The sequence below is a fragment of the Oncorhynchus keta genome, chromosome 29, assembly GCF_023373465.1.
Source record: "Oncorhynchus keta strain PuntledgeMale-10-30-2019 chromosome 29, Oket_V2, whole genome shotgun sequence".
Lineage (NCBI taxonomy): Eukaryota > Metazoa > Chordata > Actinopteri > Salmoniformes > Salmonidae > Oncorhynchus > Oncorhynchus keta.
Genome location: NC_068449.1, coordinates 8,986,364 through 9,012,418, shown reverse-complemented (window position 1 = coordinate 9,012,418; position 26,055 = coordinate 8,986,364). Strand labels below are relative to the sequence as shown.

Sequence of the window (26,055 nt, the reverse complement as noted above, 5' to 3'; positions counted from 1 at the left end):
TTAAAAGGACCATATTACCACCTTACCCGACACCCTAGACCCACTACAATTTTCATACAGCCCCAACAGATCCACGGACGACGCAATCACCATTGCACAATCCCACCTGGACAAGAGAAATACCTATGAAAGAATGATGTTCATTGACTACAGCTCAGCCTTCAACACCATAGTGCCCTCCAAGCTCATCACTAAGCTCAGGGCCTGAACATCTCGCTGTGCAACTGGGTCCAGGACTTCCTGATGGGATGACCCCAAGAGGAATGTAAGCAACACCTCCCCAACGCTGATCTCAACATGGGGGACCCACAAGGGTGCGTGCTCAGTCCCCTCCTATACTTCTTGTTCACCCATGACTGTGGTGCCACGCACGTCTCCAACTTAATCATCAAGTTTGCTGACAACAGTGGTAGGCCTAATTACCAACAACGAAGACAGTCTACAGGGAGGTGGTGAGTGCCTTGGAGGAGTGGTCCCAACAAAATAACCTCTCACTCAACGTCAACAAAATGAAAGAGCCAATCGTGGACTACAGTAGACAGCATGGCCACATCCACATCAATGGGGCCCCAGTGGAGAGGGTGAAGTTTCTCAGCGTGCAAATCACTGATGACCTGAAACGGTCCCTTTACACAGACAGTGTGGTGAAAAGGGGAGCATATTTGGAACCTACTTTGTTCAACTAATCTCACCTCATTTGCTCACATTGTATATAGACTCATTTTTCTACTGTATTATTGACTGTGTTTGTTTTACTCCATGTGTAACTCTGCATTGTTGTATGTGTCAAACTGCTTTGCTTTATCTTGGCCAGATCGCAATTGTAAATGAGAACTTGTTCTCAACTTGCCTACCTGGTTAAATAAAGGTGAAATAAATCAAACCTGAATTTAGGGCCATGTTATTTAATTCCGTCTGTGAGTGTGTTGCATAGGGAGTTGTGTGTGCAAACGATTCCGTAATGGACTGTTGCATGGGCTTTGCTCATCATGACACTTGTTGGCCTATGCTTAATTTGTTATTCGCCATGCATTCATCATGCTGTATTTACATGTCTGTGTTTCAAATGGTAGAATAAGTTGCTTGTGTTACTGCAAGTGGTTGTTATAGTTTCTGCAACAGTTCAAGCACACCTCCTCACTCTGCTCGATATCACTAAGTTTAAAACCAACATAAGCCCAAACAACAGACACACCATCTTTCTTTGGCAGTAATTGTTCTTGCATTTCTGGGACTTCATTTCCTTCAACTCAGTTCATTTCCCCCTCGCTAATGAACGAAGCTACTCGCAAACATCACTTGGGAGAAACGCCAACAACAGGTGTGGGAAGCATGGGATAGAACATGGCTCTCATTGGCTGCTATAGTCTTGGTTGACTGAAATGGAACAGATGAAAACAAATGTATTTGTTGTGGCAAACCAGCCAGAGCCCAGACTTTAACATCTCTGGAGAGACCTGAAAATAGTTGTGCAGAGACGTTCCCCATCCAACTTGACAGAGCCTGAGAGGATCTGTAGAGAAGAACAGGAGAAACTCCCCAAATACAGGTGTGTCAAGCTTGTAGCATCATACCCAAGAAGACTCGAGGCTGTAATCGCAGCCAAAAGGTGCTTCAACAAAGTACTGAGTAAAGACTTATGTAAATGTGATCAGTTTTTATTTTAAATACATGTCTTTAAAAAAACTGTTTTTCCTTTCTCATTATGGGGTATTGCATGTAGATCGATGAGGGGTATTGCTAGGTGTTACTGCACTGCTATAGCTAGAAAAACAAGCATTTCGCTGCACCCGCAATAACATCTGCAAATCTGTGTATGCAACCAATAAACTGATTTGATGTAATTATAATATTTTATCCCAAGATGAAAAGCAACCTTAACGTGGCACTCCAGTCTCCTTTTCACCTCATTTAACACCCGCTTTAAATTTTTTTTTAAAAGTCAGTCATGACAAAGCACAAATGGGGAGGCTTTCCTCTTTTGTTCTTCATTGTTCCTCTATTCTTCCTGAAGCAAGGGGGGCGGGGACATCACGGATTCCCATTAGACTCACTCCTTGAAGTTTGCAGTTCCTCAAAGCATATGCTTTTTACCCTTTAGTGTGTGTACTTTATTGTATTTTATTATTTTTTTATACTTGGGATATTGTTTTTCAAAAGTAAAAGCTCAAAAATAGCAGGAGGACATCTTTAAGGGACACTTCAGGATTGTATCTACTTCCCCAGAGTCAGATGAACTCGTGGGTACCATGTTATATCTACTTCCCCAGAGTCAGATGAACTCGTGGGTACCTTGTTATATCTGCGTCCAGTATGGATCTCATTGCTAAAATCCTGAAGTATGCCTAGAAGTCTTTCCCCCCCCCCCTTTTTCAACCGGCTTTCGTTCTACACTGTACACCCCAGAATGGAAGGGAGTAAAAGCAGCAAAACGATGTACAGTTACTTGACAATTGTCATCGTTATCACAAAAAGCAGTAATACTAGCTTCCTACTATTGCTGCTCCTCGTCATTTTAAAATAGTTACAGAACATTCCCCAGGCCAACCCACACAATAAGGTGACTCACTTGGGTAAAAAAAAAAAAAAGGTATTTCTTGGACTTGAATTGATTCGTATTGCTTCCTTATAAGGTCTGCTGCCCATTCAGGTCTTTTGTGTTTGGCATGTCGGAGGGGCCAGATGCTTCTTAGACCTCCAGCTCGGAGGGAGAGCAGATAAAACAGGACTTTAACTGCATTCTTCATGGCCGACACTGGAGCCCACCTATCCACACCCATCCTCAGACCAGCATGAGGGAAGGAGAAAGGGAAATGAAGGCAGATTGTGAAAAAGGGAGAATTACAATGAGTTGGTCGGTCCAAGTGGGTGGGCGAAGGATTTTCTTGGCCCTTGGCACCACCACAGTCACTGTTGTGCCCTTGTTTGACCAGGGAGGGGAAAACTCACATCTGGCACTTAGAGTCATGTTAATCAAAGTCATCAAGAGCACCAACACAGTAAAATGGCTGATGTCTGTCAGTGGGGAGGGAAGGACCCGAGGATGCTGAGTGAAGCTGCATGCCAGTCAGAAAATGAGAAAGAGCAAACTGTGGCTCAATCAAGTAACTGAACCCAACGTGTAGAACCATGACAGGGCATTGTTCAGTTCACAGCAAAGTGGACGAGGGCCAGCTTAGCTAGACAAATATATCCAGACACACGACAAGAAAATCATTAAAAAGGACAGAATGTTGGATCATAAAAATAAAATTTAAAAATGCAGAGTATTCCAGAACACAAATTAGCTAGTCAGGTCTAGGAGTGTTAAGGATTCCTGTGGAGCGAGCTGCCGCAGTAGCCAGGTCTTCCTGTAGCCTTATTACTCAGGACAAAGGAAGGCCCATGTCACCGAGGCAGGCAGGGAGGGAGTGAGGGGCAGGAACGCCAGACAAGGAAGTGCCTTACTTATCCTATTATGGCTGTATGCAGGTCCAATAAAAGGTTACAAGTTTTATTAGTCGTATGGGACATGATATACATGTAACGAAATGCTTACATAACGACAGAGTAAATCACCTTGTGACAGGTTGAAAGTTGCCTACTATACAGGGAAAACGGTGATTAGTAAGCATTTCAAACCTACTAGCAAGACAACTGAAGAAAACACACAATCGCTCTCGCAACTCGATGGGATTCTCCAGTTAAATGTCCTTTTTAGTCTAGGATAAATGCGTAATCTGTATCCGGGCAACCAGCCCTATAAAACAGAGATTTCACACTTAACTCTGGGTTAAGTAGGACATTGGAAGCTTAACATGGAACCATAAAACAGCATATGTACCGTGATGTGGGTGAGTGACCTACCGATGGGCATGGAAAAATAAGGGAAGGATGGGTATAAATGAGGCTGCATGAGGGCCTTCCAGATGGCAGGACGATGATGCCTCACACATGGGCCGTGTGTGTGTCTCCTCAGCAGACTCCTTCGCTAGACCAGGCCAAAGACAACACGGCACTCCAACCAGAGAGGTTAGAGAGAACGGATCAAACAGTGAGGACGGCCCTATTTCTATCTTCCCAGCGCCTGGATACAGCAGTCAGACGGGACCTAGCGACTTGAAACGACGCTTCAAAATTCTTCAAACATTTCTATTTTTACAGCTATTTTGCGTCACGAGACTGCTAGCATGAGGAGTTCCAAAAGCAACCGGCTGGTTGGGGGCGGGCGCGAGAGAGAGACACCCAACCCACTCGCGCACTGCCCCTTTTCAAAGAGCTGATTGAGTTTGTGATGGATCGGGCAGAAAAATAACACTGACGAAAGCTTCCATCCAGACATGTTAGCACATGATTATGGAAAGTAAAATAGTTGTCACTTTTTTGTTTGCATCAGAAGAAAATAGAGTAGACTCTAGAGGGGGGAGGAAAGGAAAGCCTAGCGTCTAAACATTCGTCACCCAGAGAACATGTATATTTTCTGATCACAAGAAAAATAATCCAGAAGGAATTTTGTTTTGAAAGCCGCCTGTTTAGATCCTAGGCTTAGGAGGCAGGAGAGGAGAGAGAGACGGGAGAGATGGCAGAGGGGAGCAGTGATTCCACATGTATGCTCTACAGTACAGTGCAGAAGGATCGACAGAAATACAGGCCCATAGTAATTATCCACATAGAATTACAGAACCACGGCCAGAGGCAACAGTAAACATAATTGACACAATCACTCAAAGCTAGTTTTAGACCATTCACATCCAGACTAGAATAAAAATGTGTGGTTTTGGAGTGGGAGTATTACGAATGACAGGAAGAAAGAGGGAAGATCCTATTCAATCTTTGAAGATGTGTGATACTGTACATGTTTAAAGTGAAAAATCAGTCAAACGTTTGGACACCTACTCATTCAAGGGTTTTCTTTATTTTTACTATGTTCTACATTGTAGAATAATAGTGAAGACGTCAAAATACATGTAATATTTGATATTCTTCAAAGTAGCCTACTTTGCCTTGATGACAGCTTTGCACACATGTTATTCTCTCATCCAGCTTCACCTGGAATGCTTTTCCAACAGTTTAACACTTGTTTGGTTACTACATGATTCCATATGCATTATTTCATAGTTTTGATTTCTTCACTATTATTCTACAATGAATAAAATAGTAAAAGAAAAACCCTTGAATGAGTAGGTGTGTCCAAACCTAGGACTGGTACTGTACATATCAAACAAATACCAATGATTGCAAAGGTACATTTCCACCAAAGATTCTACAAAAACACATCTACTTGAAGAACAAGTGCAGACGTAAAGGTTGGTGCTGTTGGTGCCGTCATTCTGTTACCAAACATTGCATATGCTCTGTTCAAGTAAATGTGTTTTTCTACATTTTTGTAACCATAAACGCAATTGTTTAGAAAATGGATGTTTTTATTTATTTATGAGGCATGTCTTACAGTGTTTTGACCATAGGAATGTTAAGGGGATTGTTTAAAACACACTTCCTTCCTTTTTCGGGGGAAATTGTTTAAAAGTAGTCCTTGTGCATAAAGTTGTATGCTTTGTTTAACTTAGCAATCATTGGTTTGTGTCTCAGCATCACTCTGTTACCATGGAATTGTGCTTTCTCAGTGTTGTTACTTACTGCCCCACACTCACTTCCAGGCAACCAGCACACAGACCACAGTACCTGCCTGCAGGGCCATAACTACACATGAGAACACCAAGGTCCAGACCTCGGGCATTTAAAAAAAAAAATGAATGGATTTTTAGGAACTCAGTCGGGGACTCAACTTACAGTGGAGAGTTAGAATAGCATAATACACAAGGTGTATTTTGAATCAGCAGAGATGTTGATACAGGTGTCCGTCATCCCGCTCTCTTTCTCACCCTCCTCCTCGTCCCCATTCTCCCTCCCTTTCCTCTTGTTCTCTCCCTCTATCTGTGGGGGCAGACCAGAGAGGAGGCGAGCTATCTGTCATTCAGAAAGGCTAAGCAGCCATCCAGGAGCGCGCCCTCTCTTTCACACGGATGCGTTATAGTCAGCCGTCAGACACCGAGAGAGGGGGCCAGAGCGGGATGTTTAAAACATGCCTGGTGGTTGCCACAGCAATGTGAGCCAACGGGTCATTAAACTCCAACGCCCCCACTCATGGATATCAAGGCTAGACAGAGGCCAAGACTGTTATCGCAGGGTCCGAGTGACATCACTCAGTGAGGACTCATTCACATGTAGTCCAGCAGGTCTCTCCCTCCCCCTCTCTCTTCGGGCTGAAAACAGAGAGGACCAGAGGGAGAGTGGCTGTAAGATAGGGATGTGAAAAATGGACAATTTTCCAAACCATTACAAAAAATAAAAACAGTTTTCCTTTAAAAATCACAATGCAGAGTATGGTCCTACTGCGTATGACCACTAAGTGGAGAATTAACTTCTATCTTCCACAGTAATAGGCTGAATCTCATTGCTGAACAACTGGCTCCTAAAGTCCTTTATCGAGTGGCCACTTGTTGTTGTGTTCGATAGTGATCACTCTAGTTTGCAAGTGTTTTGGCTAAAATTAGCATTGAGACGATGCACACTTGACGTCCCAACTGCAGTTTATCAATATTCAAAAATTCTAAATCTATTCGCCAGCACGGTCTCCTGCGCCCCCGTCTCGTACATGACTCGCTCTATGAAACATGGTCTCCCCCGTCTCGTACATGACTCGCTCTATGAAACATGGTCTCCCTCGTCTCGTACATGACTCGCTCTATGAAACATGGTCTCCCCAGTCTCGTACATGACTCGCTCTATGAAACATGGTCTTCCGCGCCCCCGTCTTGTACATGACTCGCTCTATGAAACATGGTCGCCCGCACCCCTGACCTGACTCGCTCTATGAAACATGGTCTCTCCCGTCTCGTACATGACTCGCTCTATGAAACATGGTCTCCCTCGTCTCGTACATGACTGGCTCTATGAAACATGGTCTCCCGCGCCCCTGACCTGACTCGCTCTAAGAAACATGGTCTACCGCGCCCCTGACCTGACTCGCTCTATGAAACATGGTTTCCCCTGTCTCGTACATGACTCGCTCTATGAAACATGGTCTTCCGCGCCCCCGTCTTGTAGATGACTCGCTTTATGAAACATGGTCTCTCCCGTCTCGTACATGACTCGCTCTATGAAACATGGTCTCCCCCGTCTCGTACATGACTCGCTCTATGAAACATGGACTCTCCCGTCTCGTACATGACTCGCTCTATGAAACATGGTCTTCCGCGCCCCCGTCTCGTACATGACTCGCTCTATGAAACATGGTCTCCCCGTCTCGTACATGACTCACTCTATGAAACATGGTCTCCCCGTCTCGTAGATGACTCGCTTTATGAAACATGGTCTCTCCCGTCTCGTACATGACTCGCTCTATGAAACATGGTCTCCCCAGTCTTGTACATGACTCGCTCTATGAAACATGGTCTCCCCAGTCTTGTACATGACTCGCTCTATGAAACATGGTCTTCCGCGCCCCCGTCTTGTACATGACTCGCTCTATGAAACATGGTCTCCCCAGTCTCGTACATGACTCGCTCTATGAAACATGGTCTCCCCAGTCTTGTACATGACTCGCTCTATGAAACATGGTCTCCCGCACCCTTGACCTGACTCGCTCTATGAAACATGGTCTTCCGCGCCCCCGTCTTGTACATGACTCGCTCTATGAAACATGGTCTCCCCAGTCTCGTACATGACTCGCTCTATGAAACATGGTCTCCCCCGCCCTGTACCTGACTCGCTCTATGAAACATGGTCTCCCCTGTCTCGTACATGATTCGCTCTATGAAACATGGTCTCCTCGCCCCTGACCTGACTCGCTCTATGAAACATGGTCTTCCGCGCCCCTGACCTGACTCGCTCTATGAACCATGGTTTCCCCCCGTCTCGTCTATGAAACATGACTCGCTCTATGAAACATGGTCTCCCCCGTCTCGTCTCGTACATGACTCGCTCTATGAAACATGGTCTCCCCCGTCTCGTACATGACTCGCTCTATGAAACATGGTCTCCCCCGTCTCGTACATGACTCGCTCTATGAAACATGGTCTCTCCCGTCTCGTACATGACTCGCTCTATGAAACATGGACTCTCCCGTCTCGTACATGACTCGCTCTATGAAACATGGTCTCTCCCGTCTCGTACATGACTCGCTCTATGAAACATGGTCTCTCCCGTCTCGTACATGACTCGCTCTATGAAACATGGTCTCCCCGTCTCGTACATGACTCGCTCTATGAAACATGGTCTCCCCGTCTCGTACATGACTCGCTCTATGAAACATGGTCTCCCCCGTCTCGTACATGACTCGCTCTATGAAACATGGTCTCCCCGTCTCGTACATGACTCGCTCTATGAAACATGGTCTCTCCTGTCTCGGTCTCATGACTCGCTCTATGAAACATGGTCTCTCCCGTCTCGTACATGACTCGCTCTATGAAACATGGTCTCTCCCGTCTCGTACATGACTCGCTCTATGAAACATGGTCTCTCCCGTCTCGTACATGACTCGCTCTATGAAACATGGTCTCTCCCGTCTCGTACATGACTCGCTCTATGAAACATGGTCTCTCCCGTCTCGTACATGACTCGCTCTATGAAACATGGTCTCTCCCGTCTCGTACATGACTCGCTCTATGAAACATGGTCTCCCCCGTCTCGTACATGACTCGCTCTATGAAACATGGTCTCCCCCGTCTCGTACATGACTCGCTCTATGAAACATGGTCTCCCCCGTCTCGTACATGACTCGCTCTATGAAACATGGTCTCCCCCGTCTCGTACATGACTCGCTCTATGAAACATGGTCTCCCCGATCTCGTACATGACTCGCTCTATGAAACATGGTCTCCCCCGTCTCGTACATGACTCGCTCTATGAAACATGGTCTCTCCAGTCTCGTACATGACTCGCTCTATGAAACATGGTCTCCCCAGTCTTGTAGATTACTCGCTCTATGAAACATGGTCTCTCCAGTCTCGTACATGACTCGCTCTATGAAACATGGTCTACCGCGCCCCTGACCTGACTCGCTCTATGAAACATGGTCTTCCGCGCCCCCGTCTTGTACATGACTCGCTCTATGAAACATGGTCTCCCGCGCCCCTGACCTGACTCGCTCTATGAAACATGGTCTTCCGCGCCCCCGTCTTGTAGATGACTCGCTCTATGAAATATGGTCTCTCCCGTCTCGTACATGACTCGCTCTATGAAACATGGTCTCCCCCATCTCGTACATGACTCGCTCTATGAAACATGGTCTCTCCTGTCTCGTACATGACTCGCTCTATAAAACATGGTCTCCCCCGTCTCGTACATGACTCGCTCTATGAAACATGGTCTCCCCCGTCTCGTACATGACTCGCTCTATGAAACATGGTCTCCCGCGCCCCTGACCTGACTCGCTCTATCGCGCCCCTGACCTGACTCGCTCTATGAAACATGGTTTCCCCTGTCTCGTACATGACTCGCTCTATGAAACATGGTCTCCCGCGCCCCTGACCTGACTCGCTCTATGAAACATGGTCTACCGCGCCCCTGACCTGACTCGCTCTATGAAACATGGTTTCCCCTGTCTCGTACATGACTCGCTCTATGAAACATGGTCTCCCCCGTCTCGTACATGACTCGCTCTATGAAACATGGTCTCCCCCGTCTCGTACATGACTCGCTCTATGAAACATGGTCTCCCCCGTCTCGTACATGACTCGCTCTATGAAACATGGTCTCCCCCGTCTCGTACATGACTCGCTCTATGAAACATGGTCTCCCCCGTCTTGTACATGACTCACTCTATGAAACATGGTCTTCCGCACCCCCATCTTGTACATGACTCGCTCTATGAAACATGGTCTCCAGCGCCCCTGACCTGACTCGCTCTATGAAACATGGTCTTCCGCGCCCCCGTCTTGTACATGACTCGCTCTATGAAACATGGTCTCCCGCGCCCCTGACCTGACTCGCTCTATGAAACATGGTCTTCCGCGCCCCCGTCTTGTACATGACTCGCTCTATGAAACATGGTCTACCGCGCCCCTGACCTGACTCGCTCTATGAAACATGGTCTACCGCGCCCCTGACATGACTCGCTCTATGAAACAAAGGCACTGGGGCAGAAATAGACTGAGAAATCTGTAAAAATGTTTATTTTTATTCTACATCTACCAGGCCTCGAATTGCCATGGCAGTCGATGCCCCCTAGAGTGTGGATGTAATTCCCACAACGACAAAAAAAACATGCCCGAATATAATAATTGTAATTCCCTACTCCAGGCTGCCAAATGGCCCTGCTCCAAAGCACCTCTCACTCACATGGCTCTCTCAGATATCGCAATTCTTATTAGCCAATGACCGTCACGTGATCGTGCCCTTTTCACAGGAATTCCAACTTCGAAGTAGGCAACTAGTGAAGACAGACATCGGGGATGCAACAGCGCACGTTGAATTCCAAGGTGCATATTGGAGATGGTAGAAGAACTGTCCACATTTACTTTGTCAGACAACAAGATGAGTAACGAACAGCAAAAGCACTAGCCTATGTCACTCTACTTTCCCCAATTTTACAAAAGTTGACCTATTCTATTGGTCAGCTTGTCGTTCTGTGACAGAAATAAATCTTCCAAAAACAGACTCTGGGACAGTTGTGGGGCGATAGATTAATACAACCAAATTAATACAACCAAATTAATACAACCACAGTAAATCAAAACACCATTTAATAAAAGCAATGAGGCTGACAGATCAGAAAGTTTAGCTTAAAATGTTGATAAACTATTAAGGCTATTTCTTGACATTATAAGCACAGCAATGTGCACACTGCAGTAAGGCTATAAGCAGGAATGTTCCAAATTGCAAACACTGTTCTCCAATGCACACCGCATGGGTAGTTAATATGAATAGGATTGAGTCTTTGTCTGCTGTAAAACAAAATTAAGTTAACACAAGAGAAATGCTGGTTTCAATGGCATATGAGGAAGTGTTGAGAAAACAATCCTATGGTCGGAACATGGTAAGACATGCATCATAAATAAATAAAAACATCCAGATTTTAAACAATTGCTTTTATGGTAAAATAGTTTCACAATGTTGACCGCCTCCGCTCAGATTGCAAGGTGGGTGATGTTGTGGTGCGGTTTGGCTCCTCCCTCCTGTCAGCGTCGGTCTGGACATGACCGACTGTAGCCAATACACACAGGCCATCACCTACACTTAAGTCAAATCAAGCTTTATTTATACAGCACATTTCAGACATGGATTGCAGCGCAATGTGCTTCACAGGAAAAAACATTAAAACTATGAAAATAAAAACATTTACTACACAACAAACATAAGAGGAAAAAACAAAAGAACAATAAAAAGGTCAGCTAATTATTTATCTACATACACATGTCTTAACAGAATAAATTTGCTATTTAAATGGCTTGGCGCGCTGGCAGATTGGGCACCTCACCAGATTGGGACCAAATGGCCTTACCCCTAACATCACAAAATTCCAGGCCTGACTCCTGCACAAATTATGTGCAAGTATAGTGGTCGCCAGTGATGTAAATCAGCTGATTTAGCTTGTTGTAGCCTGTGTTACTGATAAACACAGGGATGGAATTTTAGCTAGCTAGTTAAGGATGTTGGGCACGGCACTGATAAACAGCGTGCCACTTGTCACTTATTAACGGCAGTTTGACAGCTTGCCTTTCAGCGCAATTTTTCAAACTTAACTACGATGAGGTGGAGTGCTTTACATCTGTGACAAATCATATGAAAGATCCATATCTCCTCCTAACGTTACAGCATTGTTGCGTTAGGTATTTGTTAAATTTACATTTTTCCCTTTATGATGATCAGTTCCTTCTAGTGGTAGTTTTGTGATAACTGCACTGTGATAAAAAAAATATATAAAAAACATTTGGTTAGGGATTTTTTCTTAAGCTTTAACGTCCCAATTTCAGTCCCAATTTCAGTTAAATATTTGACTGTTTAAAATGTTCACACTCCTAGTGTAAGATCAGGGCCTGTATTCACAAAGTCTCAGAGTAGGAGTGCTGATCAAGGATCAGTTTAACCTATTAGATTAATAAGATTATATGGACAGATCCAAGATAAGCACTCCTGCTGAGATGCTTTGTGGATACTGGCCCAGGACAGTTAAGTTACAGTAGTCTTATGCCTGGTGCTTATGTTGGCTTACTTCAAAAATAAATTACTAGATTATATTTCTTATGGCATAATTGGCTACAGCAGGCAGGGCTGTCACTCTCTGAACAAATGAGGTGGCTTTGGTTGCTAGGTGCTCCAGGTTGTTGCCTAGATGCCCTCTCACTGACACCAAATACGCTAATCACAGCTCCCGATCCTTCTAGAGGTCATGTTTAACAAGCAGCCTGCGGTTCCTCCCCCATACACTCTCTTTCGCACTCCAACACTCGCTCTTTCTCTCTGGTTAAGAAGTAAAACAAAACATAGCAGCAAGGCTAGTTACGAGTTAAGAACTGCCAAGAACAGAAAATTACACTTTTTACCCATGTCTCTCCCTATTCATCATCATCCATCCTCCCCTCACACACGTTTTACCCATGTCTCTCCCTATTCATCATCATCCATCCTCCCCTCACACACGTTTTACCCATGTCTCTCCCTATTCATCATCATCCATCCTCCCCTCACACACGTTTTACCCATGTCTCTCCCTATTCATCATCATCCATCCTCCCCTCACACACGTTTTACCCACGTCTCTCCCTATTCATCATCATCCATCCTCCCCTCACACACTTTTTACCCATGTGTCTCCCTATTCATCATCATCCATCCTCCCCTCACACACGTTTTACCCACGTCTCTCCCTATTCATTATCATCCATCCTCCCCTCACACACGTTTTACCCACGTCTCTCCCTATTCATTATCATCCATCCTCCCCTCACACACGTTTTACCCACGTCTCTCCCTATTCATTATCATCCATCCTCCCCTCACACACTTTGAAGTGTGAGTACGAGAGACACCTCTGGCAAAGTCTGCCAACCACACATTTGCTGTCAACGTCTTCTCATCTCAGAGTTACTAGAACAGCAGCAAGCTATCGCTCTGGGAGACCAAATGTCAACAAGAGCCCTTGGGATGAACTCCTGTAGCTTGTGGTATGCTGGCGAGGCCAGGCTGGACCAGCCGGCCATCTGCCAACCACAGGCCTAGAGAACTAAAAACAGAGGACCGTCTCGACCGAAAAAGCAACAGAAAATAAGAGGCCCATCTTAAATCCTGCGAGTGAAGAAAAAGATGCTTAGGAAAATGTGTCTAGCTCAACTACCATGGTACAGGAGTTGAAAGACCCATTACAATACTCAAAGTAGTACAACAGTCCGAGTAGAAATGGCTATAAAATGCATGTCAGCTCCAGTTCGATTCAGGAAGTACAATGAAATTTCAACTCCAATTATTTTTCAATGCTTTTCACTGAGGAAAATGTGGAATTGGAATTTGGTTTACTTTTCTGAATTGACTGGATTTTAAATGGAATACTCAGGGGTAAAAGTTAAAGGATTGAGATACTTTTGACTTCAGAGATAGGCCTACTGTGCAAAGTACCAGTGTGTGTGGTACATGAAGTCATCTGAGACGATCGTTCAAAAACAGGTTATGTAATGTAGACAGGTACAGTCCTGTAATAAGAATTTGCTGTGGATAGATAAGATATCCTGCGAATTAGAGTCCGATGTTCACCTTCCTCACTAGTCATTTTCCCACATGAAGAATGCACCTTGAACCACACAGGAATGGATTCTGAAAAATGACAAATATTTATCCCTTTTCCCAGACGTGTCCCCCCCCCCCACTCCCACTCTTTCCAGCCCACTAACGCACGACATTCCAGTGTTTTCAACACTGGTACCACACACAATGTGAAACAAGTTTCCACCCTGATATCCCTTTTAAGGGTAAGCACTTCAGATATCTTTTCATTAACTTCCAAAAATACCCCTGGAACTGGGCTGGAGAGGACCCTATGAACCCCTGGAACTGGGCTGGAGAGGACCCTATGAACCCCTGGAACTGGGCTGGAGAGGACCCTATGGACCCCTGGAACTGGGCTGGAGAGGACCCTATGGACCCCTGGAACTGGGCTGGAGAGGACCCTATGGACCCATGGAACTGGGCTGGAGAGGACCCTATGGACCCATGGAACTGGGCTGGAGAGGACCCTATGGACCCCTGGAACTGGGCTGGAGAGGACCCTATGGACCCCTGGAACTGGGCTGGAGAGGACCCTATGGACCCCTGGAACTGGGCTGGAGAGGACCCAAAGGACCCCTGGAACTGGGCTGGAGAGGACCCAAAGGACCCCTGGAACTGGGCTGGAGAGGACCCTATGGACCCCTGGAACTGGGCTGGAGAGGACCCTATGGACCCCTGGAACTGGGCTGGAGAGGACCCTATGGACCCCTGGAACTGGGCTGGAGAGGACCCTATGAACCCCTGGAACTGGGCCGGAGAGGAGGGAGGACTCATGTGAGAACAGCGGGCCGTAGAGGACTCATGTGAGAACAGCGGGCCGTAGAGGAGGGAGGACTCATGTGAGAACAGCGGGCCGTAGAGGACTCATGTGAGAACAGCGGGCCGTAGAGGAGGGAGGACTCATGTGAGAACAGCCGAGGGACTCGTCGAGAAGCCGTAGATAAGAATCGTTGGGAGACCATGGTGAAAAAAATGTGGCCTATCCAGAAGATTCAAGGGACACACAAAATAACTGTAGCTGAGGAATTAAGGAGAAATCTCTTAACTTTTTTCTCCCTGTTAACTTCCCCGTCCATCCCTCTGTCCCAGTTCAACCGCAGTGACTCTACATGATTTTTGAGCATTTACCTCCTTTTCTTTTATTCAAAGGATTGCATTTCGTGGGCCATTCTTGAGAAGCCTTTTTGTATAGGCACAGTGTAGCCTACTGTATCTGTACAGGACCCTTCTGGGTTCAAAGTCACAACAGGGCCTGGACGTCAATGATAACCATCCAAGTCAGTCCATTACCGTGGGAGAAAGTACTCAAAACATGGAGTAGCTGCTTCTTTGTGCCAACCAAATGTTGATCCAAAGTGGCGAGGGGCAACTGAGAACTTATCGCCTTCAACACTTTGCCACCAACACAATTCTTGGCATGAGTACAATAATGATCATGTTGGCTTTCTCTAGTGGGTGACTAGGAGAAAGAGAAGTTAACAAAATACTTTCTTTCTATGGTCCAATCGCAGTCCAAAGAATCATACATACCAGGATGTTATGATGGCTCTGCAGAAAAACAGAAAAATATCAAACTAATACAGGTCATCATGCAACTAAGCAGGAACATTTTAATATTCTGGTGTTGCAGCAATGACAAAATCAGTCTCCGTTTCAGAGACAAGGAAATGGAGGATGGCTCAGCAGTAGGGATGTGCATCTTTCCTTTTCAAGACGATTCTATACTCATCTCTGAAACATAGTTTGAAACAATTCGGTAAGATACGATTTTAATCACTAACAGGTCGACCGACTATGATTTTTCAACGCCGATGCTGATTACTGGAGGGCCAAAAAAAATCAGATACTAACTGGTATCGGATTTTTTAAATATATATATATATATAAATTTAAAAATATATATATTTGTAATAATGACAATTACAACAATACTGAATGGACACTTATTTTAATACATTAATAAAAATCAAGTCAGTCTCAAATAAATAATGAAACCTGTTCAATTTGGTTTAAATAATGCAAAAACAAAGTGTTGGAGAAGAAAGTAAAAATGCAATATTTGCGTTTAAGTTCCTTGCTCAGAACATCAGAACATATGAAAGCTGGAGGTTCCTTTTAACATCAGTCTTCAATATTCCAAGGTAAGAAGTTTTAGGTTGTAGTTATTATAGGAATTATAGGACTATTTATCTCTATACCATTTGTATTTCATATACCTTTGACTATTGAATGTTCTTATGGGGAATATAGTATTGCCAGCCTAATCTCAGGAGTTGATAGGCTTGTCATAAACAGAGCAATGCTTAAAGCACAGCAAAGAGCTACTAGCAAATGCAGGAAAGTGCTGTTTGAATGAATGCTTACATCCCTGCTGCCGCCTACCATCGCACGGGTAGACCGCTCTATCAAATCATAGACTTAATAATACAATAACACAGAAATACGAGCCATGGGCATTAATGTGGTAAAATCCGGAAACTATCATTTCGAAAAGAAAACATTTATTCTTTCAGTGAAATACAGAACCGTTACGTATTGTATCGAACGGGCGGCAACCCCAAATCTAAATATTGCTGTTACATTGCACAACCTTCAATGTTATGTCATCATTATGTAAAATTCTGGCAAATTAGTTATCAACAAGCCAGGCGGCCCAAACTGTTGCATATACCCTGACAGCGTGCAATGAACGCAAGAGAAATGACACAATCTCTTTAGTTAATATTGCCTGTTAACATGAATTTCTTTTAACTAAATATTCAGGTTAAAAAATATGTACTTCTGTGTATTGATTTTAAGAAAGGCATTGGTGTTTATGGTTAGTTACATTCGTTCAACAATTGTGCTTTGTTTTGCAAATGAGCTTTTGTTAAATCATCCCCCGTTCTGCGAAGTAGACTGAGTCGATGATAAATTAACAGGCACTGCAGGACAAGCTAGTTAACCTAGTAATATCACCAGTTTAATGCTAGCTAGCCACTTACTTTGACTCCTTGCTGCACTCACGTAACAGGTGGTCAGCCTGCCACACAGTTTCCTCGTGGAATGCAATGGGCATCCAAAAATGTAGATCACCGATTGTTTTGAAAACTTGAAAATCGTCCCTAATTGAAATCGGCCATGCCGATTAATCGGTCGACCACTAATCTGAAGCAATGTGTTTAAATCACCTCTGTAGCCTATTTGTGCTGCCCAAAATGGAGGACTTAATAAAGCTTGCATTACAAACCTGAATGTTCTAAATATATATATAAATATATATATATTAAACAGTATGAGACAAGTGAGGTAGAGACAAGAGCAAGCGACAATAGGTTTAGAGATAGTGGACCATATGGGTAAATCATTCAGAATGGTCTTTTTTATGGTCTCGGTTCTGACCAATTGCTCATATTCCAACACATTCCTTCACCGGCATACCTCCTATGCTAGCCTCTAACACTCTTTAACGGATCTGTCGAAAGCCTCCAAGCTCATATCAACTCACAATACAAACGTGGCAGCCATGGAGAGACTTTCCCAAGTGCACTGTCTTGAGGTCTGGAAACAAAGGCTACAAAGTTCACACAAATGAAATATTTCATTGCTCAGGAATTTTATCTCAAGTGTGTTTATATCTTTCCCCTCACAAAGAGGTGTAGGTAAATGTATCAACATCCAGCTAATGCTACGAGTTTATTTAGCTGAGCCAGCCAGCCCACTGCTCATCACCTACAAGAGCAAGAAAATATTTACTATTACAATTGGGTACAAAAAAATATAGCCTTTGAGACATTACGTACTGACAGTATCCTAAGGGACAATCTGAGGCACATCCCATTGATAACATGAAGGCTGCCATCACATAGCCACATGCTCCAACAAAAAAGACCACCAAGGAAACGCCACTCTTGGTTCCGATTGCCAGATCCAATCGAAGCATCCAACAATGAGCTGCCCATTTTGCACCCTTTTGACACTAAGGAGGCCAAAACGAGTCACTGGTAAAAAGGATCAACGCAAAGCCACCCAAGACCCAATCATGTTGGACCCTTCAACTGTACCCGTCATCTTCCTGCCAACACACACTATCCATCTGCTTGTGGCATACCCAACCCCAAACATGCACAGACAAACACCAAGTGGAACTTAAGTTACCCCCAGGCTTTACCATACAGTGGCCTGCTCTACTGGAGACACCCACCCATGCTTACAGCATAACAACAGTGACAGTAGAGATGTATTAAGCCATAGCTTAATTGTGTCCCCTTCAAATGACTCCTGTGCACCTGGAGAAAGGGAACAAATACCTGATTCCTGAAGTCTTTTGCACGACTCTATGGACGCTCCAGATTCCATGGATGTGGGCTAGGGTTTCAGTGGCCAAAGGCTAGTTCATTGTGTTGTAGTGGAAATGGAATTTAACATTAAAATAACACAAAACCAGGTTTGTTTGGTAAAAGAACGCATAGTAAGAAAAAATAATTCTAAATAAGTCTTGCCATTGCCAAAAGGCACCCTGCCCTACACAGGAATATAATGTTGCTCTGTACGGGATAAATATAGCCTGGTTTTGCCCTAGCTGACATCTTTGGAGTGACAACAGATCTCCTCCAGTAGGTCAAAGGCCGTTATTTAATGAGTGAGTGAACAGCATGAACAGTGTGAACTGGGAACGCTTTACTGATATCAGATCAGTGGTGCTGCAAGAAAGTACAGACAGCGGACAATTGGTTTGAACTCCAGCTGAAATCACAGAGACAAGACCGTCACCCACCACCCACCCACCACCCACCACTGATAAAAGCGTGGCTGGGGGGAAAGGTTTGAGGACCACTACCACTTTGCAGGGTCTTAAAGGCAGGATTGGGGGGAAAAAACACCAATAAACACACCTCAAAAAGGCAAAGCTAGTGTTAGCAGACTCCATAGAAGCATTTAGAACTCTCATATAGTACGTACCCTTTGCCGGTGCTCAGGCAGCAGTGTCCATCTGGCCTGCGTAGCATCAACACGAGACACTGTCCCGGATACTCAGACCATTATTTCATTATCACAATAAACGTGGGCTGTGTGCTTCACTAAACGAAATCATCTGCGCTATTTCAACAAGGTCCTTATTAAAGAAACCTGGAATATCATTCTCTACATCGTTGACTTTGCTATCCCGGAAGACTAAGTATTTTCAGACATATATAATCTAGGGCTATAGACCGTTACAGTTCTATGAAATACACCAACACCGGAACACTTGACCTGCCCGGTTGTTTAAAAAAAAAAACATTTTCCATTTAATCTCCAGACTGGTCATTTAGCCACTCTGTAATCCTCAGGTCCAGCTAGTAACTCTGATATTTATACTTATTGGACATCCATAATGATTACACGTTGGTTTCAGCCAAAGGCAGCAGATGCCATTTCATTGCATGCTTCCTTCAAGTGGAAAATGAATCATGTGTAAACTCAGGTCGTAAAAAGAGGGGGGGGGATTATTACTTTGGCGACTGAACAAACTCTGCGCCTTTGCTTGCTTTCACTCTTGATCATAAAAAGTCCATTTGGAATGGCTAAGTTCACAGGCACTCCTACATTGTCTACACGATTCCAATTAGAGGTTTTCACAGATCCACCTGTACCCAGATACCAGAGATCCGATTTGGGACCGAGCAGGTCGGATCTGATATGATTGTCACGGGTATGTGTAATTTTAACTGACTTGTCTGGAAGGACCTATATACTGTAGATCCAAACATGACTGCTGCGGGGGAGAGCGAGAGAGCCATTTTTACGAGGGGCACATGTAGCTTGTTGTCGGCCAATCGTAAGACATCAAAGCGGCAATAGGTTACAGTCAAAGGGCCTCCGTGTGGGGCAAAAGTTAGGAGATATCTAATCAATGGAAGACGGAATTAAAAGTTAAACGAGAAGGACAGGGTACAACGACCGAGAGCCAACAAGTAGACTGTTACAAACAACTCCATTCACATTATAACGTAACTGTGTAAGACCAGAAAGAGCATGCGACCTCAATTAGCCTAGCTAGTTAGCTTCTCCCGGTTTGATGCAGTCAAGACGGGTACTAGTACTCATATTGAATAATAAAAAGCCTAGCTATGGCAGATATTAGTCTACTGTAGCACAAGTCGGCTTGGTTGGTTGCTGCCTCTCCCTCCCTGCTCGTGTCACTCGCTCACAGTAGCCGACACACAAAGCGCGGCCCCTGTTAGAGCGTCACTGCTCTTTACCTCCTCTCACTTCTTCAGCGCCGGTTAACTGCGGATGGGAAAGCACCACATCCATTTCTGAACGAGTCCAACTTTTTGGACCCGTGAAGGCTTCCAATTCCAATCCTCTGAAAATAGTCTTCAGACAACGTAATGTACACTATCAAGCAGTAAAGAGCGACATAACCCCAAAGGAAAAACACCAGAGACCTACCAAGTGACCAGCCAAAGTTGAAGGTAAAGTTTGCTACAGTAGACTAGCACGAAGTGGCCAAATAGGAGGTGGAATAGGACAGCACTCTAGTTTTTGTACTCTCCACTGGGCCAACACATCCACTTGGCCAATGTTCGCACAGACTGAATATGAAGGGATTGCAATTCAAGTGTGGAGCTTGCTTTGTTTGGCATTGTAACCGGTCAATGGTTTGGCACGATGGCGTAAAATGGCCTTTTCCTTGGCTGGAAGCAGCTTGTGTCGACAATATTAATGACCATGTACTTCTGAATCCTACTAAGGCAGAAATGGATAGATTATTCCCCTGTATGCACAAATAGTGAATCTCCAATGCATGCATCTGTGCCTCTCGCAGTCTAACTGTCATGTACTTGTGTTTCCACCATCATAAGGGGTGGAAGCAGTAGCAGAGTTAGTAGCTGGCTCTGGGACTTACTGGAAAGCCAGCAGTGATTTGCCTTCATGTCTGAAACAGATCCCCTCTCTATCTTTCTCCCTAGCTCCATTTATATCCCACGGTCCAACCTGGCAGACTACTACACCCCACTGCTGCAACTACTACTGCTGCTGAAGGAGCATTGCTCCCGTTCACCCACACACACCAACACAGTCATGAAGAAGGCACGACAACGCCTCTTCAGGAGGCTGAAAAGATTTGGCATGGGCCCTCAAACCCCCAAAAGTCCTACAGCTGCACCATTGAGAGCATTTTGACTGGCTGGGTCACCGCTTGGTATTGCAACTGCTTGGCATCCGACAGCAAGGCGCTATAGAAGGTAGTGCCTACGGCTCAGTATGTCACTGGGGATGCGCTACCTGCCATCCCTCTATACCAGGCGGTTACCTTTCTATTTCTCTCTCTGTATTGTTGGGAAGGGCCCGTAAGTCAGCATTTCACTGTTAGTCTACACCAGTTGTTTACCAAGCATGTGACCAATAAAATGCGATGTTCAGACTCAGCATTACATCTCATTGCTTTGACACTCGTTATATGTGGACTATGTATGTGGTCCATGTACACATACAGCAACAAACTTTCACAGGTACCTGAGTCACACACCCCTGCCATTACTTACACACACACACACACCTTATATCCGAGATCCCTTTCATGCGTGAATTCGGATAGCCACACTTGCGTTGCCCTCATGTTGGCGCTAGCAAGCAAGTTAGGCAGTGCTAGGTATCAACAGCTAATCTAGTATGGGTTGGTTACTACAGTGAGCTCCGATTGGTCAATAGCAAGGCAATGTCACAGAGTAATTGCATAAAGTTCAGCTTTCTCCAATTTTGGTCCCACCCTGTTCACTTCTCTCACCCATGCTCACACCCAATGGTTGTTTCGTCACCCCCAACGTGATTTGTGGATCTCAGCTGTTTTACCGGAAATCCACCTAGAACGTTGGGGCAATGAAACAACGGAGCCAACATCTGAAGCAAAGTGGGCGGGGACCATTGGGTGACGCAAACATGGGTAGGGGAGCGTGAATAGAGTGGGACCAAAATTGGGGAAAGCTGATCTTTATGCAAATACTCTGCGACATCACATTGCTATTGACCAAACAAAGCTCACTGTAATTTCCAGACCCTACTGGATTGGCTGTAGATACCTAGCACTACCTAGCCTGCTCGCACCAACATGAGGGCAAATCAATGCTTGACTATCCAAATGTACTGTGTTAAAAGGATTCTCAGCCATTAGGTGTTCACTTTGATGAGACGTGCAGGTTTCTGTATCACTGCCCAATTCCCATATTGCAGTGAAATTAAAAATAGCTATCTTTGGGGAAACTCCCTTCCCATGTCAAGTGGATCTTTGCAAAAAATATTGCCAACGATCAAGACAATCTCCAATTGTATCAGGCTGATATTTCCCTGCTGTCTTCGCAATTTCATCATTGACCTAAACGCATTTGATGATTTATCCATAGACATCCAGTTGAAGAACATTACCCATGGCTGTGTCAACACAGACTACTTGGGAACCAGCTAAAATATTATCTGTCAAGTATCAATATAGAAAGGGTTTTTACTGCCATCTTACTCAGAACATTGCAATCGTTATTTACCTTGACAGTTGACCTGCAAAAAAAGCGGCCTACTTTAGGCTACTAAATATTTAAGGTGACAGTGGACTGTGTAGTTGACTAAGAAAAAAAGTGGACTTTTTCGATTTGTGTTAAGGTGAGTGGTTAATAGTGTTGCGAATTCATTTCAAGAAATCGTTCGATCCGGATACATTGTTCTCGAGGAAAACATAAAAATGTCCTGTTCAGAAACCCCCAACATCACATCCTGATAGCGGTAAAGTTACGTCGCCACTGAACGCAAAAGTAGCCTAGCAACTCGTAATATTATGAAACGGTCAACTAGAGAGCTACGAAAGAGGAAAACTTCAAACTGTTACACAATTTAACCACCTGGCCGCTCAACGGGACACAACGTTGTAGAAAGTTCAGACAGTAATAGGCAAATACCTGGCTATGGAAATATGTACCACTGGACAAACATGTCTGACTTGATTAATAATGGAATCACGTCAGTTCTATTTCGTCGTTATATTTATTTCTGCAACATTCCACCCCGTTTTCCTACTGAACGTGGCCCAGGTTTTTAACCGCAGTCTGGTGTTTCGTGGAGGCTTCCTTTTGGCTGCGCCAGCAGAAGAGCAGGGGGAGGAGGGGTCAAAACTTGCCGCAGTTCGGAGTCTGCCCGTGTCGAACTCAGTAACTTACAGCATCCTGGCACAGTTAAATGTTTCCATGTAGCAATATGTGTAGTTTTACAATAGCTAGTTCACCTACCTTGCAATGAAAGAATCTGCGATAGTCCCCAAATTCACTCGGTTAGTGCCGATTAGATGACTAGATTTGAACCAAAGACAAGTTATTTCACAGATTTCTGGTACACCAGCGGCAGAAGGCTTTTTTCCTACTTTACGGCGTTCGCTGTTTCTTCCCTCTATTCCCCGCCTGAGCTGTAGGATCAAACCAACACATTCCACCTTGTCCCTAACAATGAAAAAGGTGGGTTTTCCTTTGCGCCGGAAGACCCACCCCTTGTGTGACGAGTCTGGGTCTGACCTCAGCAAGAACGCCCTTCCCCGCTGTACAGTCCCGCCTCTCCTCAAGTCTCGCCCATGGATATAGAACGAAACACGTCGAATTCAGAGAGAAAATGACTTGAGCCTCTGAATATTAGAGCTTAGGCTTCCGCACATTGCAATGACCTAAAAAAGAATGTCAGAAGAGTAAAGGGAATGTAGCCTAAGGAAGTCAGCCGTTTCAGAAAACTTTGCAGAAAAAACTTGACTGTATTTGGCCTGTCAATGGACAATATGGTATATCTTATAATAAAACAATTTATTTTATGAAAGAATACAAATATTTGTATTGGGCTTTTGGGAAGAGGAACAGGCTGTTTTCATAAATAGGGTCCCTTAGGTCCCTGTGTATAATGTCCCCCTGTACTGGCTAATATCTCACAGCAAGTTTTTGCAGTACAGGGCAGCATGTAGCCTAGAGGTTAGTCTGTCAGGCCAGTAACCGGAAGGTCACTGGTTTGAATTCCTGTTGATGTGCCCTTGAGCAAGGCCCTTACTCCTAATTTGCTCCAGTGGCACCATAATAATATGGCTGACCCTGTAAAACAACACATTTGACTGCACATATTTGGTGTATGTGACAATAAAACACACACACACACACACACACACACACACACACACACACACACACACATATATATATATATATATATATATATATATATATATATATATATATACACACACACACACACACACACACACACACACACACACACACACACACACACACACACACACACACACACACACACACACACACAGTACCAGGCAAAAGTTTGGACACACCTACTCATTCAAGGGTTTTTTACTATTTTCTACATTATACATGATTCTAAATACAAGATCTGGAGTGAATCTGACATATGGTTCATGAGTGTGTGGATTGTGGATTTTGCTCAACAATAACGTTTTTTTTTTAATATATATATACACACATACATACATACATATATATATATATATATATATATATATATATATATATATATATATATATATATATATATATATATATATATATATATTGTCGATATTGATATCAATATTGTTCGAATTTGATATATGGAATTGTTTTAAGATGGTTATACTATGGATAATTTAGCTTATGAAAGAAAGAAAGAAATATATTAGATAAAATATAGAATATTTTTAAAACTATGTTACTTAGATTGACGCACATTACGTTAACATCTGACACCAGAGGGATCTATCCTGCAATATGTAGTCTATGACATTTCATATGTAGATATGATAATTTATCACACAGTAGCTTGGATGTAGTGAACTACCTTTTCAAAGTAACTTTAGTTAAGTAAACTATACGCTTCTTAATGGTAGCTTCAGTGTCATTTTTTAATTTTTTTTATCTTATGTTTGTTGGGATGTAAATGTATATATATATATTTCTTCTTCCTGTAAAGCACATTGCGTTGCATTCCATGTCTGAAATTTGCTGTATAAATAAAGCTTGATTTAATTAGATTTAACTTCTCCCAGTAGCTTAACTTCTCCCAGTGTGAGGTAGTTGGTAGCTTGGTAAACTATATTTTCAGAGTAACTTCCCAAACACTGTCATCTCCATTAGACTTATATAATCAACTGTCATCACACAGCAGAGGCCAAAGTACATCTGTGTCTCACTGTAATCATGTGACAATAGGGCCAATCACAATGTACCTAACCACAAAGTGCTATTTGACTCCTCCCACTGCCCATAGTCTTGGCTCAAGTATTGACCACCACAAGCATTTGATTGGGTATTTATTAACCAAAAGCACCAGATGGCGACACCTTGTTCTAATTAAGGTCCATTTGTTGTGACTGTAACTTAACCAGGAAATAAAGTGGATCAAGTATTTTATCTGTGGAAAGTGTTTTGCCTTCTGTCTGCATTTAATATTGACTTATTTCAGCAGTACATCCTACTTTTCAGCCAACAGGAATTATCAGTTGGATATGTAGACTAGACATGATGTATATCAAAAATTGTGTATCGGGAGTTTTTATTTCTTGAGTCATTTTCATATAAGGGCTTCAAACGTGGGTTTCAAACATGAGTTTCAAACAGAGGTCAAAGCAGAGTAGGGAAGGGCACTATTTATTTTCTCCTTCTAATTGTTGTTCACCTGAACAGGAAAAAAACAAAGTCCTTCAATCTAGTTTAGTGTAATTAAAAACCAGTGGTTGGACATCATTATGATCTGTGAAACAGCGTGGGTGGAAAAATGTCATATTCACAGTCCCCACGTATCCATGACCTTGTACGAGGCTGCGGTGACTATACTGTTGTGTAATAAAAACACATCTTGATAGAATCTCACAGATAATCCAAGCTGCATTCAACCCCATATAAATGAGATGCTCTCAGTAGATTGTATAAATTGCTGTGAGTGATCATACTGTTTAACACAAGGGGAGGTGAATGCAACATTCATACTTTAGCTGACTCGCTGTGTATGCTGAAGACACCAAATAGGTTAAAAGGCCTTGAATGAAAAATGATCAAAGAGAAATGAAATCCCATTTTATGTCTTATAAACTGTTGGATGAGAAACACCAGGCATACCCAGACAACCATTACAGGAAAGAATCCTCATACATTTGTGTGTGTGTGTGTGTGTATGTGAGTATGCTCGCTCATGAGTGTGTGTCTATGTAAGTCTATATATATAGTCTATATAAGTGTAAGACTGTGTGTGTTTATGTGCATGTGAGTGTAGAGGGAAAGAGAGGATGCACATAGAAAATCATCAGATAGGGCATATATC

The 26,055-nt window shown here is 43.7% G+C and overlaps 1 protein-coding gene and 1 long non-coding RNA gene across 3 annotated transcripts in view; one reads left to right on the top strand and one right to left on the bottom strand.

The window, feature by feature from the left end:
- The window catches only part of LOC118362271 (leucine zipper protein 1-like), a 70,680-nt gene extending 47,399 nt beyond the window's left edge, over nucleotides 1-23,281 (bottom strand). For both annotated transcript variants that reach the window (XM_052485871.1, XM_052485870.1), the window contains exon 1: nucleotides 22,983-23,281. The gene's annotated coding sequence lies outside the window, so the exon portion shown is untranslated. The remainder of the gene's footprint in view (nucleotides 1-22,982) is intronic.
- Nucleotides 19,603-21,133, top strand: LOC127913579 (uncharacterized). The gene is made up of 2 exons (XR_008086071.1): nucleotides 19,603-20,180; nucleotides 20,679-21,133. It is a non-coding gene; the product is annotated as an uncharacterized LOC127913579 (long non-coding RNA).
- Nucleotides 23,282-26,055: the final 2,774 nt, after the last annotated feature.